Genomic DNA, 20,485 nt, shown 5'->3' on the forward strand with positions numbered 1-20,485 from the left:
GCATAACAGAAAGTGATAGTGACTAATTTGAAGTAGGTTCTTAACGATGTGACAGTTTGATTACATAAGACAAAATACAAGCATACGATATTTCTCTTATGTTTATATGTTTTTCCTGAATACTAAAATTTAATTCAAAATTATTTTCTTGTATTTAATCTTATATAATCAAACTATGTCACATCATTATCAACCTACTTCAAATTACTATCAATTTGCCCCAATGCCAGTATCAACTTGCCCCACGACGGCGCAAGTTGAGACGTTGCGTCGTGCGTTACTAATTAGGTTCTCATGAGCTTACAAATTATATGTATGAAATTTTTATGTGCTTTTTATAAAGGTAAAGAGCTAAGCTATCGAGTAGTAACATGTTTTATTTCTTTTGCTAGCAACATAGAAAAGAAAAAAAATCGAACTCTCAAATTGTATCAACTTACCCCGGTCTCCCCTACATGTCGGAGAGAAAAAAAACACAAAGGAAATCCACATACAGAACACCGCTTACTTGCAGAACCTAGCATTGCAGATGTTTAAGATGCTTTTAGGAGCATACGGACTTGATTTAATTACAACAATATTAAGGAAATATGTTGGAAATTCACTAATACAAGTACTTCAAAATCATAGATTAATTTGTCTAATATGGAATGAAGAGGGAATTCATCAACAATAGAAATAATTTATAATACTTTATCACATCATCCCTACTCACGACCGGATCAAGAAAGTGTGGGGAGTTACCCCCACACCCCCTATACGCCTTGATGGCGTGGGGCTAAGTACAGGGGAACACTTTACTTTTTTTTATTTGTATTTAGAGAGTGATGAAACTATTTGTAATAAATGTCATTGAATTTCCTTACACTCAGCATCTCAACATCTCAATATTCTCTAATATTCTTTTAGAATTTGGTTTGAATTATTTTACTTTGCTTTTCTGCCACTTTTGGCTAATCGCAAAAATGAGGATGAGTGGCGATATGATGAAATTGATGAAGGGACACTCACAAAGAAAACTCATGCTCAGACCGGGATCAGAACCCGGAACCCGGAACCCGGAACCCCCAACTGTGATAGCCAGTCCGCCACTGAGGTCGGATCATTCTTTTGGAAGGCTAATCCCACATGCTAGTGAAAAACGTAACAGATGAACCACTGGCTAAACATTTTATATTAGACAGACAGTTGAAATAATGTGGGAATATATCCATATTGCCCATCAATTGTGTACTGACTTTAGAAAAACACGTGATTCTCTTAAAGAGAAATAAATTATTAATGTATTAGTTGAGAAAGTAAAATCCACGTACGTAACTAAAACAAGTAGATACTTTATTTCTTTTGCTTTTTAGAATATGCGATTAGCATGGTAGAAGAAATTAAAGAAGAACGAAGGAAAGAAGAAGACTTCAGGTAACTAATCTGCTGTTGCATTTTAATAATATGGATCAAAGCGATTCAAGGTGACGGAGGAAACATCGATTTCTTCTAGGCTTGGGGATTATTTCACGGAGATTAAGAAACGTGTCTCGTAGCAATGTTAAGGCATCACTTAACCATTTATTTGATAATGAAGACATTCTTTTGCAGTGTCCCGTTGTAGAGGATAGGAGAGTGGAACGGCAAATCTCCAATAGTTTTGACCACACCAACTATCTTAAAATTGGAAGTTTTGATATTCAATTTTCATAGCAACCAAATACTCTGGACATCAGTAAGGTTATTAAGTATGACCGACTTACAACATACCGTAACATAACTTTAGAAAATACACTTTGCGCTATTTACTGTGGAAGAGGTATTGCGTCATCACTGGACTGAGGAGAACAAGAGCACAGATGGGCTAGGCTGCAATTTTGAAACAAAAGATATACCAATCGATGAATCGTGTTTTAAACTGAGACAGAAGTGGCGAGGGGATCAAGATAAATAGAACATGCTTCTCTGTACTTTTCTGTAGTCATATTCAAATGGAAGGGGATATTTATTGAAGAAAATATTGCGCCTGTCAGACTAGGCGTTAGCTTTCTTGTTCAACATTTGTCACTCCGAACGGTCAGTGAAATTAGTTTCAATCCACGGGGTTAATTTGGCGTGTCGATTGCCCCTCCTTATCTGTTTCTCAAGGAGGCCAGCCAAACAGTAAGCATTAGAAATTCTGTTGCCTGACACGCAAGGATTATTGATCTTAAGTTTCAGTGATTCGCGTGCAGGTAGGAAAAATCAATGTGGCTTCACCACACATACCTGAGAGAGCTACTACACCACTCGTTGGACAAGATGGCTTCCGTTCAAATGTGCCAGGGGCTTGCTTGCGAAAGTGGTGTCGATAAATCTACTCGAACCTTCTAACGGCTTGTCAATAATTGCCTGATAACAGGTAAGTGTAAACTAGATGTAAAATTAATTTGGTTTTGTGCCAATCAACAAAGGTTTAAATGTTTGTACAGTGGAAAAGATTTCCTTGCTAGCACGTTGTCGCACTATACAAGAAGGAACGGTTCATGTATCTTCAGTTCCACAAGTCGAAATTGTTAAAATAAGCACGTTATAAAAAACAATTTTATGAAATTTTAAGCTACAACGGGAAAACAATGTTTGCTTTCTTATATTTAGTTAATTAACACGTAAAGCTTATACCATGTACAATCAAATTCCTGCACATTATTCAAAAACACACAGATTGCACTTAAGGTGTCGAGTTAATTTTAAAAGATACGCACTGCATAATCCAACATTATTTATTTAACATCAAATTGCCACTTGACAATTTATAACAAACTCCATGTATAAAAGACAAGACACAATCTATTCCAACAAAAATATTTACAATTCCAAAGGTCTTACAAACTGTACAGTCCATTTACACACGCAGCGTAACATACGACAATTCAGGGCACTTCACCTTGTTACCTTTGAAAATATCTCCAGTAGTAAGTGTGACTACTTACAAAATCCAAAGTCTTCACTTAGAAGTATGGAAAACTAGTTCATACACGCTTAATACAAAACAAACATATGTTATACAATTTTTATGTATATATATTTTTAAGAACAATTTCTTTATTACAGTTTGAGATTCAATTGTTTAACCTCATATACTGCGCAAAAGGTGGGTAATTAATACATTAATGGACAAATTGTTTACACTTACTATCGTAACACACTCGAAATTGTTCCTCTCTCCATCAATTTCATCCATAATTAATTTCGAGAGATCAAAGTACCCTCATGTGACGTTCGGCTTGCCTATGTCTATCTGGTCGTGTCATCTACCAGAGCTAAAGAGATTAAATTTAGTCGACTAATAGACCTGCAAAATATAATTCAACGCAGTAGCATAAATTAACTCGAGACAACAATCGAACTCAAGTTACGTGTTGATATCCTCGACACCACCTAACGTGAAAATTTAGCCTTTTCTAAACTTGAAGACCCTGGAAATACTAATTTAACACGACGTAACTAAATTATTTCGATTTGCCGTCCTGCTGTCTATGACTGTAAAATAGTCGAAAAGTGAACGATCGATTATTTTTTAATGTTACCATATCTTCAAAACTATTGAACTTTTGGAAGAACTGTGATTTTTAAACTTGTGATATACAAATTCTTAAATTTAAAAATCCACTTTATGATTAGATATACTAATCGGGCAAGGCTCCGATGTTTAAACTGGGATCTGAACCACTGTGCTATGTACCTCCTCCTCAGATCTAACTAGAGACCTATCGTTACAAGGCGATTGGGGAGGTCTTACACATTTTCGACTTATCTGTCCATTTGTTTATTCTAATCTAATCTAATCAATAGTTATCAATTACTCAGAAAGTATTAAAGAACCAAATATAAAATGCAATGTACTGATAGATCCAAGTAGTATTATCTTAGTGCGCCACGAATAATCTTGGTCGGTATATCGATATGGGACACAATGATCTATATCTTGTTAACTTTCGATTCAGAAATATCCACAAACGAGAAGAATTTAAAATACCAAGTTAATGCGTTATAAATGTATTTGATACGCTTGTTCATTTGTGTATATGTTCGATTCAAACATATCAATACAGCTAAAATGATTATTCTGAAGCTATTGCAGATACAAAGGCAACATTTAGTAAATCGACATAGCTAATATGCAAGTTCGTTATGTAACATAAACTAAAATATTCATCCGTTCGTTGAAGAAGCAATGAAATATCGATTCGGCGTTTTCCGAGTTATATCCATGGATCGTCACTGTTGCACGATAAGCACAGTTCCAATTTGTTTATTGTTGTGTTTTTTTTGGACTCCACTCTTTGGATTCGCTCCGGCTTTTTTTTTTAATTGGTTCATGGAGCCGTTCTCAAAGCATCATCAACCCATATCACGAATTTGATCCGTCTGAAAATCAGAAAATTATTGTCACTCTTTCTTTTCTTTCAATTGGGAATGTAAAAGAAATGTTGGGCCCCTTTATATTTTTGCATTCAAAATCTCAGAAAAAAAAATGTTTTTGTTCTGTTATGTCACTGTGCTAAAGCAATAAGGGTTTGGAAAAAATAGTTTCCATCACTTTTAGTGGATAGACAGTAGTAAATTACCGCTTTTAGAGACTTAATGAAAACAGCCTGAAATTCATACAATCCCTGTCCTGATAAAGGAAGCTTGCGTCGTGTTTATTGTTGGATTTTTACCATTATTCGACTTTGTCAGAAATATTACAAATTATAGGAATTTTGAGTGTTTCAATGATTCTCTAGCAAATGCCATTTTCTACTGACTGATAATAAAATATTAAGTAGTTTGCTACATCTGCTTGCTTTAACAAGACGCCTTGGCGTCTGGCCCCACTGCCAGTATAATCCTCTGTAGGGCTGTGCGTTGTCCTTATTTGTGCTGAATGCCCCTTTACAGCCTCAGCTCTTAAATAGCTAAGGAGATTTTAGTCCTCAGAGATATGCAGTGATTTTAGTTATGGTAAGGTAGGGGCTTGTTACAAGTTACATTCAAACTTACAGGTCCTTAAGTATCTGGTGCGAAAGTAGTTCACACACTTTAATAAGAAAAAATGGCGAGTTTCCCTATAACTTAGTGCCTAATGCTCTTTCATTTTAATTAAAGGATCACGTGCTAAATTTCTGTTGTTATAATGCTTCGATTCTGATTAAACTATAACATGTAAGTTCAGTCCCCTAGTACCCAGTAGTCAATTTGAGGATAAAGGGGGTCAAAAGCGCACAATGAAAGAGGAAAATGTTGGGTATTGCCTTAGGCAGAGGTTCGTCCGTCACTTGGGGGATAACTGGGGCTAACATTATGCAAGCTTTTATCCATTACGAAAGTAATCACGGACGTTCTCCTTGGGAAACACATCTTATCCAAAAGAAATGGAATTGTGTTGACGTCGAGTGTCACTTTCATGAGACCAATAAATACAAATGCGAATTTATTAAATAACACATTTCTTCTTTAGAATAAAGGAGGTGTAATTTTAATATGTTGTATTATTAATGGGTAATCCTTTGCTCATGGTGATGTTGCAAGACATTTACGTAGTTAATGAAATAGTACAAATTTTAATTTCTTTAATATCTCTAGCCGAAGACGCTGACCGACACTGTGAAACGTTCAACATTTTGTGCACGTTATGGAATGTTGTTATGTGTAGATATCTAAATCTCCGTCAATTGAAAATTAACACCTACCCAGGGTGTATTTGTGATTTTATCAGAACCGGATGAACTTACTGGGTTTACTATTTTACTAATCTATAGATATTTGTCAAGAGCTCCCCAGAATACTATATAGTAATATGTTTAAATTAATTTGAACCTCTGATTCAAATCTTTTTAAACATATATACTCTGTATGCTTATAATTGAACGTTAAAAGTTTAATATCTAATATTTATTTAAAATAGAACAGAAATCAACACCATTCTAAGTTTCGTTGATTCAGATTGCAACCCACTACCGCCTACTAACAAATCAAAAACAAATTAATAATGAACAGCAAATGATCGGTTTTGCCGACATTTAATCTAATTTAATTGCATCTAAAAAAATGCTTAACGATATAATTTGTTTTTTCATTACATATATGGGACTCTAAAATTAACTGAACTGAACTACAAGTCTATAAGTATTATTACTGTTTTATTTCGATCAAAAGAAAATATCTATTGAAGAAATGAATAAAGGAGACGAAAAAGTTTGGCTATTACAACCTTGAGAACCTCGTAAGTGGTTAATCGCGAGAGGTGCGCTATGCTTGGTGTCTGTGTAGGTTTAAGGATAAATTCAATGTCCGAAGGCCCGAAATAAGCAAAATATAAATTAAGAACATATTTATACCAATCATCCATTATTAAATGATGTCATGAAGTATATAGGCAGCTGGAATTTAGGTGAGATATTATTAAATTATTCTGAAAACTAGACTTGTAAATGAGGATCCTCTACCAATATCTGGTCTCTGATATCTGTGCATTGTAAAAAAGTGCAAAGAGACATAGAACTGTTCATCAACAAAGTTTTTGAAAAGGAAGCAAGGCAATTCTGGTTTCTATTTAAATATGCGTAGTAGACTCTAGTCTGATACAACGCCAAAGTATTTTCAAATCAATTTGAATTTTATGATTTGTAAATAATAATAATAATATATAATAATAATAATAATAAAGTTTATATGACTGAAGGACAAGATATGAAAGCTTGCTCTGCTCACTCCGTGAGAAAAATCCTGCGGGCCCCCTTGGTCCATGGGTAAATTTTTTCACACTTTTTTGTATGAGGCGAATGCTTCGTATTAGTTAAAATTAGAGGGATCGGATTCATACAACAATGGAGGAGAGAAGTCTACCATGCATTCGGGTCCGTTTCTTTGTTTAGGAAAGGCCAGGTTTATGGGTTACACAGGATGAAATTATCACATGCGTGATTGGGACAAAAAGCATGTAATTTAAATTTTTACTACATGCGAAAGAAATAAAGGATTGACGTGTCCTTTTCCCTTCCAAATATTTATTGTTGTTATTTTGTAATCTTTCAAACTTGGCATGTGATTGTTGTGTTTCTTCAATATATTGGTATTTTCCTGATTATGTCAGAGAATAGTGACTTGTCCACTACAGTATAAATGTACATTCTGAAAAAAAAAAGATAGTATGTGAATCTCCATTGAGTTTTGCAAGGTAGTGAACAAAAGCAATTCCTAATGAATATTAACATATACATTATTTGACTTCGAGAAACGTGCGGCCTATACGGGTAGTTATGTGTAAGAAAATCTATCTCTAGCTGCTACATTTCGCTGGCGATCAGAGGCGCGCCAAGGGGTGCGAAGGGGTGCTTGCGAACCTCTTTATTATCTTTCCGCTCCCCCTTCAGTATCCCCTTTTCAAAACTAATTTGCAACCGAATACACTATTATCTCTTGCAGTGTCATACTTCTCTATGACTTATTAAAACTATGTCATTATGTTGAGCGTAGAATGTTAGGTATTGAAATGAGATCGCTATCATTGCGTGCAACAGGTAAACCATTGATCCTAACCTCAAAGAGAAGCTGAAATTGCATTCCTATAGGTGTGTTTCACCTACGTCACAAACTGTTGCATTGTGGGATCGAGCAACCATGATTGAGGCCGGTTCTTATTGTAAACATATGCAATTCAAGCGGGCGGGCGGGAGATTTCAACCTTGTTTACGATGGTACTGTGCAGTATTCGGTTGTTTAACAGAAACTCACGTTTATCCTCGAATTTTCCAAGAAAAAACAGAAGGTTCGCTTCACGGCACGGGACTCGATAATTGTTGATCAGAAGATACCACCGCGTCGTCTGGTTGGCGAAAGTAAATCGTGCCAACATTAATGAACATAGCGAACATTACAGAGTATCAGTGAACATTTCCGCTTAGGTAAGTTCATATGCCACCTTTGTGACTTTTAGTTCAAATGGATCGAACTGGTGTGCTTAATCATACTTGCAATAGTGTTTCCTTGCTGATTCTTCCCACAAGTTTGACGATAAAAATGATAATCTTCAAAGTTTAATTCATCTTGATAATTGAACGTTTGTACTTGGTTATGTATTATATTTCGTCCGTTAACACGAACTGTTATTAATTGTTATTCGATCCATGAGAAAAGGTGCCGCTGGTAGGCTTTGCGTACTGTCAGAAAAGAAAAACACTGCTATCAAAGTATTCCAAATCGATTGATTGGTTTGGTTTATTTAACTTAGCTTTTATGCCAGTTTTGGATAATCGTAAAGACGAGGCTGAGTGATCATATGTTGAAACTGTTAAAGCGAAACTCACAAAGAACACCCAAGCTCAGGCTGGGATTCGAACCCGGGACACCTGGCATCGTAGCGCGCTGTGTTAACTACTCTGCCACGGTGGCCGGTATATCCGAAATTGTTAAAGCAAGGAGTGAAATTACTGTTTTCGAGCACCTCAACATTTTGCATTGCAGCGCTTCAACAAACCTTAAAAGGAAACAGAGAAGATAATGGCGGAGCCTTGGAATTTACAGTTAATCTTTACTGGTTGTAAATGTTTCAAGCAGAATCCTAACCAGTAATAAATACGAAAACAAATTGATTCCAGGTAACTGGGTCAAGTAAATAAACACACGTGAACTACAGTTGGGCAAAGGTTTAGACCCCTTTTCATTTCGTTATTGTGCAGTTCATATGGATTTACACCGCAAAACTTCGCTTTTTCTCCAAATATTTTTCTGTCGATTGCGAGAAGAGTTCGAACATATGAAAAATTACAGCTATTTCCAGACGACACGACGTTGTCATTAATTTTATGCAATGCTACCGACATTTTACACAGTACTAACAAACGTTCAGTTGGCGCAGGTGTAACGAACGCTACGTGGTGGGTATTTCCTTACAGACGACAAGCAAATTTTTCCGCAAATATGGCGGCAATGCGAATCCTGACGTCACATGAAACCCACCTATACTGGGGTTGTCTTTCTGCCGTCAGCATTATTGTTAAGAATTGTTTCATATTTTGTAAGACACAATATAGGTCATTGTTCTGCCTTCGCTACGACGCCATGGGTTTCGGGTTCGAATCCTGGCCTGGGCATTTAAGCAAATATACACGAATCTACTATGTGTAATATACTAATAATATGTTGGTATATATTTTTCAATTTTAACATATATTTTGAACATTTTTAGCATATAAAAATTAATATTTTCCTCATCTTAAGCACCTAAAAATCCGTACAAGTAAGAATCAAAAGATAGTTGATTAAAAGTGAGAGGAGAGTGGTAAGAATGGAACAAGCAATTCTAATATACTTAGAACTGGAAGAAAATGGAAGTTGTCGGGTTATAATACATTGATTCAAGAAAGTTATGTCGAATCATGAAAATTGATAATTTTGCAAGACGTAAATGCTGTAAAAATAACAAATTTTACATCAAGAAAGTAATAGCAAGCTGAACGATGTTACAAGAGAACGGATTTATATGTAAATATGTATTTATTTATGAAGCTTAAATCAGTAATATGTTGTATTATCTACGTGGATCATGCCATGTAGACCCGAAAAATGTTGTTCCTATTTTCCATATTTGTACATATATTAGGTTTTAGCTCATATTGTACATATTTTAGTTATTTTTACATATTATTTCCATATTCCAGAACATTTCTCAATTCGCGCAATAACTACATGTCCCCGTGTGACCGAAAGTGTTTGTTGAATTTCTTGCAAATAACTGACAAACTTGAAATACACTCCCATTACTTCTTGCGATATTGAACGCAGTTTTAGTCAATATAAATCTATCTTAAGAGACAACAGAAGGAAATTCACGTTCGAACCTTACAACAAAATTTTGTTATTCATTGTTTTGGAAACAGAAAATGAAAACACATTTTATGTTCTTTTACAATTAAAGTCAATGTAAGCGTACAGTATTTTATGTAGTCCGTGGAGTGTCTTACATTATTGAAAAGGTATTTTTTTTACAATTTTAAGTTCATATTTAATTTTATATTTTGGTGAAAATTCCTAAATATGTATTTACATATTCAGCACATTTTTACCCCATATAAATCCGTTGCCTGTTTATAACTTGCATAATGATGAAACTAATGTTTAAAAATTTTCAAAAATAAGTGAATCTTTCCAGGTTTCGATTATTCGTCAATCATTCCAAGTTGTATTCCAATTGCTTGCTTCTATGTACATGACTACAGTATTGTGTTTCCAACCTAGGAAATTTTTCAAAGTCTCTGTTTAAGCTCAAGGGTTAGACAATATTTACAAAGAAGCACATGGCATGGACTTACAATTCAAAGGGGATACGATTCAATGAAATGTGCTCTCCAGGAATCGAACTGTTACAATTTGCGTGCTGTTTCATTCTTCATCCTGGCGGCGAGTTTTACTGCGGAAGAACATGCAACTCCACACCCACGATCTCCGACACAGTTTCCCCGGTTTGATTGCTTGAAGTTATTGAAGAATTGATTTGGTTACTTTACGTCGCATTCCTTCAACCTTTAGCTAATTGTGAGGATGAGGACTACTGATGACATGATGAAATTGATGAGAGGACACTCACAAAGATCACCCATGACCAGGCCAGGGTTGGAAGGCGTCTACGGAGGTCGGCTTCTTCGAGAAGGACCCCCATCAACCCCCCCCCCCCCTTGTGCACGCCACTGACTACCTGGACAAAAAGTAAACTTAAGTTGGACAAAGTTTTTCTCTGTAATATAACTCTTTTGATTCTTGATTTTTCAATAGCTACGGTGGCAAACTATACAGAAGTCTGCGCGCATAGAGACCTTAGAATAATTCAATTCTCTCTTGTTAATGTTTGTTTTGATAATAATAATAATAATAATAATAATATCATTAAATGAACATACTAACTGTTTAACTAAAAATACAAAAGATAAATTAATAAGTAATAATAAAAATACAATTTCATGTAGTGACTTGATAGCTTCAATATGTGCCGCGACTCTGCCATAGTTCCATTAAGAATAAATCTTTTAGTTTACCTCTGAAACTTACGGGCTTCTTTATGCATGCCATGTTCGCAGGTAATGCATTCCATGCTTTGGGAGCCGAAAAGAAGAAAGATGATTTGTAGACCGTGGTTGAATGATGGGGTAAATCGAAATCGTTCCGCTTGCGGGTAGCATATCCATGGATATCCCTACGAGAATGAATTTTTTTCGAACAGATACTGCTGTTTGTTTATCTTCTACTAATATACCGCGGATGAAACAGAGATAATGCAGTTTCCTTCTGTTTGTTCTGTTCTGTTTATGTTTCATTTATTTTCTTCTCTCTTTCTATTCTATTTTCGACAGTTTCCCTGTTGCTACTACCGCGTACTGATATTCTCTTTCTCTAGGTTCATGGAGTTTGGAGAAAGGAACTCGAGTTGCTTCTAATCCTGGCAAAGATTTGCTAGAGAACTCAGTGCCTGATTAAAAGTCCATGGCTGAAGCATTTGTTGCGTTTTCATAATTTCATCAGACATACTATTGTAAAAAACTTTATGATGCATGTAATTAAAATAGTATTTAATGTAATCAAGGAAACTTTGAGACAATTTTGACTTAAAGCAACCGAAGGAGCATCCGAAGCGCAGAAGATAGTGTCTGACACACCGGGGGAAAATTTTTCATTTTTTGTCCTTGTTTGGGTTCCTGTAATACGCATTACAGTAAAAAAGGTAAAGTGCTCCCCAGTGCATAGCACCACGCCATGAAGGCGTATCGGGGGTGAGGGGGTAACGCCCCACACTTTCTTGATCCGGTCGTGAGTGGAGGTGATGTGATCAGCATCACGCCCCTGACCGCCTTTACTCCCCAGGGTTTCCCCCAGGTACCCATGTTATTCGACGCTGGGTGGGCGCCGGGGCCGCTTCCATCGTTAGAAAAGTTCCCGGATTTGAACCGGCCGGGGATCGAACCCGGGACCTTTAGCATGGTAGTCAGACGCGTTACCGACTTTTTCTTTTCTTTTTTTACCCCTACGCGGTGGTATCCCCCGTCATTCATGTTCAACTTTTACACTTTTCAATTTTTACAGTATTCTCAGTTTTTCACGTTTTGGACAAACACAAATACCCATGCCTTACCCGGGACTCGAACCCGGAACCCCTGGCGTTGCAGCGCGCTGTGCTAACCACTCCGCCACGGAGGTCGACAGGCTGAGCCACCGCGGCCAGGCATTACAGTATTAAGAATAAAACAGAAGATGACCTTTATGGTGGTATCATATCCTAGAAAGTTTTCCATAGCATGTATCGGAATATTTGATTCCTGTGTCACCATCCACGTGCGTGTATTCATTTTATACACAATTATTTAGAGCAAGATATATACATGCTTCTGCTAACGGTAAAAGTGAAACCCTCATGGGAATGGGAAATAGAATGAGCGTTCGTGGGCATGCCAATAAATTCTTACTTAAGAAAAGTATTAAATTGAATCGAGTAGGCGGAAGTATTCCTCAACACTTGTGACAGAAGTAAGGACTATCTGTAGAGTTCACATTTCCCATTAACCGCGTAGTGGTTGAACAGCGTAAGTGTTTCGTGACCACCAGAAGAAACTGAACAGCATGCAAGAATTGTAAGCACGTTACCGTGGCGAATCGATTTCTGGATTTTGTTTGTGTAGAACGTACTTGACGTACCATATATAGAACATAGGTCACGAATATGTGGCAAGGACAGGGAGTAGAAAGAAGAATCAGTGTTGTTTCGACGTTCGTTATGTTCAGAGATCGGGTGTAACCGACGACACTTTTTTTTTTTTTAATTTTTGAATTTAAAATTTTGGGTGCGTCAGCAGTAAGGCTATTTTGCATATTATACGGGTCCAGCCCTTATCGTTACACATAACAACTCTAACGTTGCATAACTAAAATCATAAAATATTCTGACTTGCACTCAGCACAAATAAGGACAAACCACAGGACAAGACAAACAAAATTATACTGCCCATGGGGCCAATCGCCAGAGCCTCGTTAGTCTGCAGTCCAGGGTGCACTACGTGGAAGTGAGGTTGACTATTGGGTGCACTACGTGGAAGGAGCACCCCCTAGACCCCACGACACTTTTAAAGCAATACAACATGTTTATACGAAATTAAGGCGAACGTGGCTGTGGAAATGCTATGTCTTTCATGTAACTTCTTCTTTAGTTTCCATCCAGAAAAATAATTTCTGTTGATCAACCATATCCATGGATGTGTAAACTGTTCTCTTCTTGCAGTTCTTCAGTGTCTTTGTGGAGGCAAGGGTGAGTGAAAGCAAGACTATTAGAAAGAGAAGGCTGGGGCAATACCTGATCACGTGGTCCTTGACGAAAGCGTGACGTCACCGGGCGGACAGATCGCTCCGCGCCCTGGTTTCGCAGGGGAATCAAAGCAGAAATTATGAACAAAAAGGATCCTTCGTTATTAGGCCAGTCAACAAGGTATGCTTTTGGGGCCCAATAAGGAAAAATATTAGGGAAAGCTGGAACAAATTTTATTATCTTCATAAAAGGGGTTCTTAACAACATACTAATTTTGCACCCCTCTAGCACCTCGGATTTGGCCGCCATCTTGGAAAAATAGCGCCAAAATCAGTTTTTTTGCAAATATCTCGCTTAGAAAGCATTTTACAGCAAAAGAGACTACGACAAAAAATAATCTACATAAAATTCTCTAAAACCCATATTCTGTGCATATTTCTTCTAGGAAGCTCCATTATGGCGCTAGGGAAATGAGTATTTTCCCGCTCCATTGTGAAAGAGCGAAACTCAATAAAATGCTTTTGCATGGCAGCTTGAAGCCTTATTTCTTATTAAAATGCCTATTATAAATGTTTAAGGACTCTTCTTGAAAATGTATTCTCAAGTGGTAATATATGTATATTAATCAAAACATAATTTTGTAATATTTAACACAAAACAAATGAACATAATGTCTGTATTTCTGCTACTGTTAGAAACCAAAACATCGCTTGTCTTCTACCAGCAAGAATTCTTGTAAGTGAATGTGAAGTAGATCATCAGAATTGACGTGAGCTTGGATATCGAAGCGAAAGCGACAGGCCACAATCTACAAGGATTTCAAAGCTGAGTGATGACAAAGCCCCCTTTAGTCTATAGGAAAACATTCACCTTGTATGCGCGCACAACTGACGTGGTGCTACAAAGCACGGTATTGAGATCAAGGCCCAGTTGGAGTGACACATGCAGCTTGCCGTGTCGCGTCAGTTCGAAAAGTTGCATTTACTTCTTATGATTGGTTTCCAAGAGACATGTGCTGCTTCCACCTGAAAGCTCCCTTATTCTTCTATACTATGTCCCGGGAATCTCTGAAGCGAGCGAACGAAGACAAGGGTCTGGACAAGTAGTAACTGGAGAAGACAGTAACTCGACCAATGAATACGTGAGAGCGAACATAATTGCATGGTGGAGGGAAAACGACTGCAGCTACTAACCGCTTACAGGAGCGTGTACTGCTTCGCCCGCCCACAAGCTTTCTCCCCTTCTCTAATGTAACACGCGGCCTTGTTCCACAGATTCCCGGGACAGAGTATAGTAGAGGAAGGGAGCTTTCAGACGGAAGCGGCACGTGTCTCTTCGAAACCAATCTGAAGAAGTAAATGCAACAGTGTCAGATTTTGAAAACGTTATTGAACACTTTAGCCCAATTTTTCTACAGCTACAAAACCCCTTGCACAATCTTTAAGGCGTTTACAGGGTATAATGCGAAGAATCTGTCTCTCAGCGAGTGGTACAAAGAGGATCATTAAGACAAGGCTTCTTGGTTGTCCACATTCCTACCCCATCAGCTATAACTGGTATGGGGCAAGTTTGTACTTAAAGTTTTCTCTGAATTGGTATTGTGATTTTTTAGTAAAATAATTTATTAAATAAAAACTCTGGATCAACACATCTGATTTTCACTTCAGAAGTGACCGCTCCAGTGATTAACTCTCTTATTTTGTTCAAACTTGACATTTGCCAAATTTTTACCAACGATACTCAACATTGAAGACATTCCAACATTAATCCCTGTTACTTCCGTAATCATTGACTTTATGCCATCAAAATCAGGAAATGGTGGGTGAGATAAGAATCACTGACAATAGATTTGTTGAGTTTGAGTTCTAAGTCCACTTTACGCACAGTAAGGCTAATCGGGACTGAACCTACAGTTTAATGTGAGATCCGAACCAATATGTGGCCGCGGTGGCTCAGCCGGTAACGCGTCTGACTACCATGCTCAAGGTCACGGGTTCGATCCCCGGCCGGTTCAAATCCGGGAACTTTTCTAACGGTGGAAGCGGCCCCGGCGCCCACCCAGCGTCGAATAACATGGGTACCTGGGGGAAACCCTGGGGGGTAAAGGCGGTCAGGGGCGTGACGCTGATCACATCACCCCCACTCACGACCGGATCAAGAAAGTGTGGGGCGTTACCCCCACCCCCCCTATACGCCTTCATGGCGTGGTGCTATGCACAGGGGAACACTTTACCTTTTTACCTTTTTACCGCGTATCGAACCTAGGATCCCTTGATTACAAGGAGACGACGTTATCACTGCGCCATCGGGGAGTCCTCACTGACAAAAGAACTGAAAGTCTTGCTTATCTCTTGATATACGAGACTTTCGTGAATCGACATGCTGTTCATCTATTTTATCTGAAAACTAACGAGCATGCCAAAAAATCCACCTAACATTGACTCATTGACTCTGGTCACTCCTCTGCCATACCCCACAACTCTTAATGGAGCACCGGGTTCGATACCCGCTGGAGGCACATAGTGGTTCGGATCCCACTTTAACCTGTAAGTCCAGTCCCGATTACCTTACTGTGCATAAAGTGGACTCAAAACATCAACTCAACAAAAACAACAACTCTTAATGGAGCGCATCACGGCTCAGTTTTTATATCTGACCAGAACTTTTCTGATCATTTTACGGGTTTGAATTTTTGTTTTAAGTTCACTTTACGCACAGTAAGGTTAATCGGGACTGGATCTACAGTTTAAAGTGGGATCCGAACCACTGTACAATGTGTCTCTAACGTGTATCGAACCCGGGACCCATTGATTACAATGGCGTTTTATTGTGAAACAACCTTTTTGGACAAAGTCAACATGCTCCTTTGGAGTTATCTTCTCTTTCAGACCAAACATATTATCTCCTGCACACAGTTGACATAAATAACTGCATGCAATGATAAAAGGAATTGATCTCATAAATGACATTCTGTAAGAAAGATAATACAGTATGTAATAAGTACAGTTTTATAGAAGATAAATACTACAAAACATCATGGAATAGACGTTTTCGTGAGTTCCGTACTTGCAGAAGTGGGTGGGAAAAAAAAACAACATAAAATTTCTCGCTCAGCTAGCACCCAGACAACGCATCCTAGAAGAAAAATGCCCAGAATATTTTTTGTAGAGAATTTTATGTAGATTATTTTCTGTCATAACTTTGTTTACTATAAAATGCTTTTGAAGCGAGATATTTGCAAAAAACTGATCTTGGGCGCTATTTTTTCAAGATGGCGGGGTGGTAGAGGGGTGCAAAATTAGTGTGTTGTTAAGATCCCTTTTATAAATATAATAAAATTTGTTCCAGCTTTCCCTAATTTTTTACCTTATTGGACTCACCTTATTGACTGGCCTATATGTCCAGAAGCTAGTTAGGACTGAATATACAGATTCAATTAAGATCCGAGGTAATGCATGTCTTCAGAATTGGATTACACAGCTATTAACACATACATTCCATCGGTAGTTTTTAGGTCGTCACATTTCTCTGTGAAACGTAAAGTTTCATGTAAAATTGAAGTTAATATGCCTGGTCATGCGTTTTGTTAAACGAATAACGAAAGAAAGCAAAAGTTCTGAATATGCAGAATATGTAAAAACGAAAAAAACTTATCTATTGCTCGTATTTAGGAGTGAGGGAGGAGCTGTTTTCACTTTAACTTCTTCAATTTGGTAACTTTGCTTCGACTATTGATATTTAAATCTTCACTAATTTTCCTTATTAGGATTCCAGTTCGGAGTCTTATGAATCTTTGAACTACACTAGGAGGAATATGATGAAGTTCACAAACACTTTAAAGAACTTTCGACTTGGAACGAAAACTTTTAAAGACATACTAAAGAAAGTGGGGGTCACTTTCTTTACATCTGCAAAAAATGAATCAGTAGGTTGTGAAAACCCACAGGAGGGTTTGTGGAAGCTGGTTGCGTCCACCTAACTTTGATTTTTGGAGGGGGGGGGGGATTGTGATGAAAATTTGATTGAATAAACAATAGAGCAACGAGGGCGGAAGTTGACTACGTTGTCATTTAAGCATCACTAACTAACTAACTAACTCTCTAGCCTTCTTAAACCCGAAGGTTAATGGCTGCAGCAACACAGGCCTTCCATGTTTCCCTATCTTGAGCAAGATCTATATACTCTTTTCCATCCCTACTGATTTCCCTTAGGTCCATCTCAACGTTGTCCCTCCATCTTCGTCTTGGCCTTCTTACAGGTCTCTTACCATAAGGTTTCCCAACAAGAATCCTGTAAACTCCTCTTTCCTCTCCCATTCGTGCCACATGGCCTGCCCACCTAAGTCTTCTTGATTTAATTATTCTAATAATATCTGGACACGAATACAAATTATGTAGTTCTAAATTATGTAACCTTCTCCACTCACCTGTCTCCTCATCCCTTTTAGGTCCAAAGATTTTCCTAAGGATCTTATTTTCAAATACTCTCAATTTATGTTCCTCTTTCAATGTAAGGGACCAAGTTTCACATCCATATAATACTACAGGCAAAATTACTGTTTTGTATATTTTAACTTTTAGTTTCTTAGATATTAAACGAGAATACAAAAGTTTATGAAGAGAGAAGTAACATGCATTTCCTGAATTAAGCCTACTTTTTATTTCCTCTTTAATATAATTTTCATTTGTTAATATTACTCCTAAGTATTTGAATTTGGAAACTGTTTCAAACGAGTTGTTATCAATAATTAGATTTTGATTATTACCTAACACTTGGTTTCGGCCTGTAAGCATATATTTAGTTTTCTCTTTGTTGACTTCCAAACCTATCTCTTTAGCAGTTTTGAAAAATATTTTAGCATTATTCTTAATTGTATTCACATCATCCCCCAGTAAGTCTACCTGCATATGCTAACAACTGAGTCCACCATTTAATTTTAGCCCTTCTTTAGTTTCTTTTACCTTCCTAACAGCATATTCTAAGGCAAAATTAAAGAGCAATGGAGATAATGCATCTCCTTGTTTTAACCAATCATGAATTGTAAATTTGTCAGACATGTTAATACCCACACGAATTTTACTTTCTGTTTCACTGGTGCATACTTTTATCATACTAACAAGCTTCTTAGGTATTCCAAACTCTACTAATATATTATATAGTTTATCTCTTTTGACTGAATCATATGCTTTTTTAAAATCAATGAATAGCTGATGGACATTTTGATTATATTCCCACTTTTTTTCAAGTGTCTGTCTGATGTGAAAAATTTGATCTGTAGTTGATCTGTTACGTTTAAATCCACATTGATAATCACCTATAATTTCATTAGCATATGGGGTTAGTCTTGTTAAAATAATGTTAGATAATATTTTATATGTTGTTGAGAGTAGAGAAATTCCACGGTAATTATTGCAGTTCATTTTATCACCTTTTTTAAACACAGCATTTAAGTGATGCAAACATTTAAGCATCACTGCTATATAAATAGCAAGTTGTGGATTCCCAACAGTTACTATGTATTATTAGTGTTGTTCACGAGACTAGACACGAGAAGAGATGGAATTTCCACGAGACGGGATAGACCAAAGTGTCGTCTCTGGGCAACATTTTCTACTATTTGAGGTGCACAATGTCCAGATATTAAGTATTAAACTTTAAATTGCCACGTGAATTCTAGTTGGGGATTACACTTGGTAGGGGAAGTTTCCAAGTCTAGTAAGGTTTGATTGATTGAACTGTTATTTTAAGTCCACTTTGTGCACATAAAGGCTAATCGGAACTGGACCTACATTTTAGTGTGGGATCCGAACCACTATACGTGTCTCCAACGGGTATCGAACCCGGGACCCAACTTTAGTAAGGGATTTGAGCACTATGTTGGGAGATATCCAAATCTTGAATATCACTATTGCGCTTAGACTGTTGTTTGAATTTTGGTGTAGAGATTGAGAATTAAATTATTTGGAGGAAGTCGATATTCAACTCTTCAATACCAACAGTGAACCTAAAATTTTTATGGAAATGTTGGTGGGGGACTGGATAATAAATTGGGGGGGGGGGATATGCAGCTCTGATCTTACATGATCTATTGATTTCTGTAATGTAGCAAGGTCGAACATTGGCGGGGGGAAAATAGCGATTTGGTATAAAATTGGTAGTATACTGATTCGCTATTTTCCTAGACGTGGCAGTGGTACTCTTTTATCTTACCACAGACCCTATTAAGATGTTCTGTTGTTGCGGACCACCGTCCCAAACAAAACTGAACTCGATATATACTCGTCAGAATCTTTATTATAAATTACAATATTCATTTTTTTAAATAATTGTAACCCAATTGAAGTGTATGGAGCCTGATGTGTAATGAGACTACTGGTATCGCAATTCACTAACCAGTCTCCTTATGTGCGTTCGGTTCAGTTATATATTATCATTCGCTGTTTCCTTTTTTTCATCCCAGAGCACATGTCTCAACACCTCACTCTGAAGGCATTATAAACGGCAACAACCCAACAATAAGAGATACAAGAAAAATGGAGAGAAAAGAACAAAACAGATTAGCCTTTCCAAACAGTTATCACTTTTAAAAAGATATGGCAAGCTAAAGTAGATGGAAAGAGACCAAAAGGAAGACCAAGGCAGACCTGGGACGGCTGGATGGAAAAAGTTTTGAGGAGAAGAGGATTGGATACCAACAGGGCAAAAATGTTAGCCAGAGACCGAGAAGGATGGAGAGCTCTTTGCAAAACCTCTACACCTGACGGTAGAAGAGGATCGACTAAGTAAAAATGGGGTAAAGGCTCATCTGGGTTTTCTCCGCCGATGACGTTACACCCACGCCAGTCGCGAGAAGAGGCGTGTATGACCGCAGCCTTTCCCTCTAAAGTTTATCAGGATCCGAGCACTTCGAGTTTTGTCGGTCGCGGGGCTTCTTGAGTCAGTTATCAACATGGTGCCAATCAGAGTTCCTTCCTGCCAGGTTGTTCCTGCCTGTAAGTATTGCCACCTATGAATCGGAACTTTGTCCGCGTCATCAGGCTCTTCAGCCAGAGTGACAACATGCATGTTGCACCGGAAAATTATCATCTTAAATGCAATGAAACCTGTAAAACATCCGCAGATGGTGATCCCTCTGATAAACATCCAATATTCTCAAAATTCTTCAAATGGACTGTATAAAGCATTGTAATACTC

At 37.5% G+C, this 20,485-nt stretch overlaps 1 protein-coding gene across 1 annotated transcript in view; it reads left to right on the forward strand.

The window, feature by feature from the left end:
* The first annotated feature begins 2,262 nt into the window (after nt 1-2,262).
* The window catches only part of LOC146002128 (armadillo repeat-containing protein 2), a 131,565-nt gene continuing 113,342 nt past the window's right edge, over nt 2,263-20,485 (forward strand). The window contains exon 1 of the mRNA XM_083139847.1: nt 2,263-2,383. The gene's annotated coding sequence lies outside the window, so the exon portion shown is untranslated. The remainder of the gene's footprint in view (nt 2,384-20,485) is intronic.

Source organism: Lepisma saccharinum, chromosome 18 (assembly GCF_977018435.1).
Source record: "Lepisma saccharinum chromosome 18, izLepSacc3.1, whole genome shotgun sequence".
Classification (NCBI taxonomy): domain Eukaryota; kingdom Metazoa; phylum Arthropoda; class Insecta; order Zygentoma; family Lepismatidae; genus Lepisma; species Lepisma saccharinum.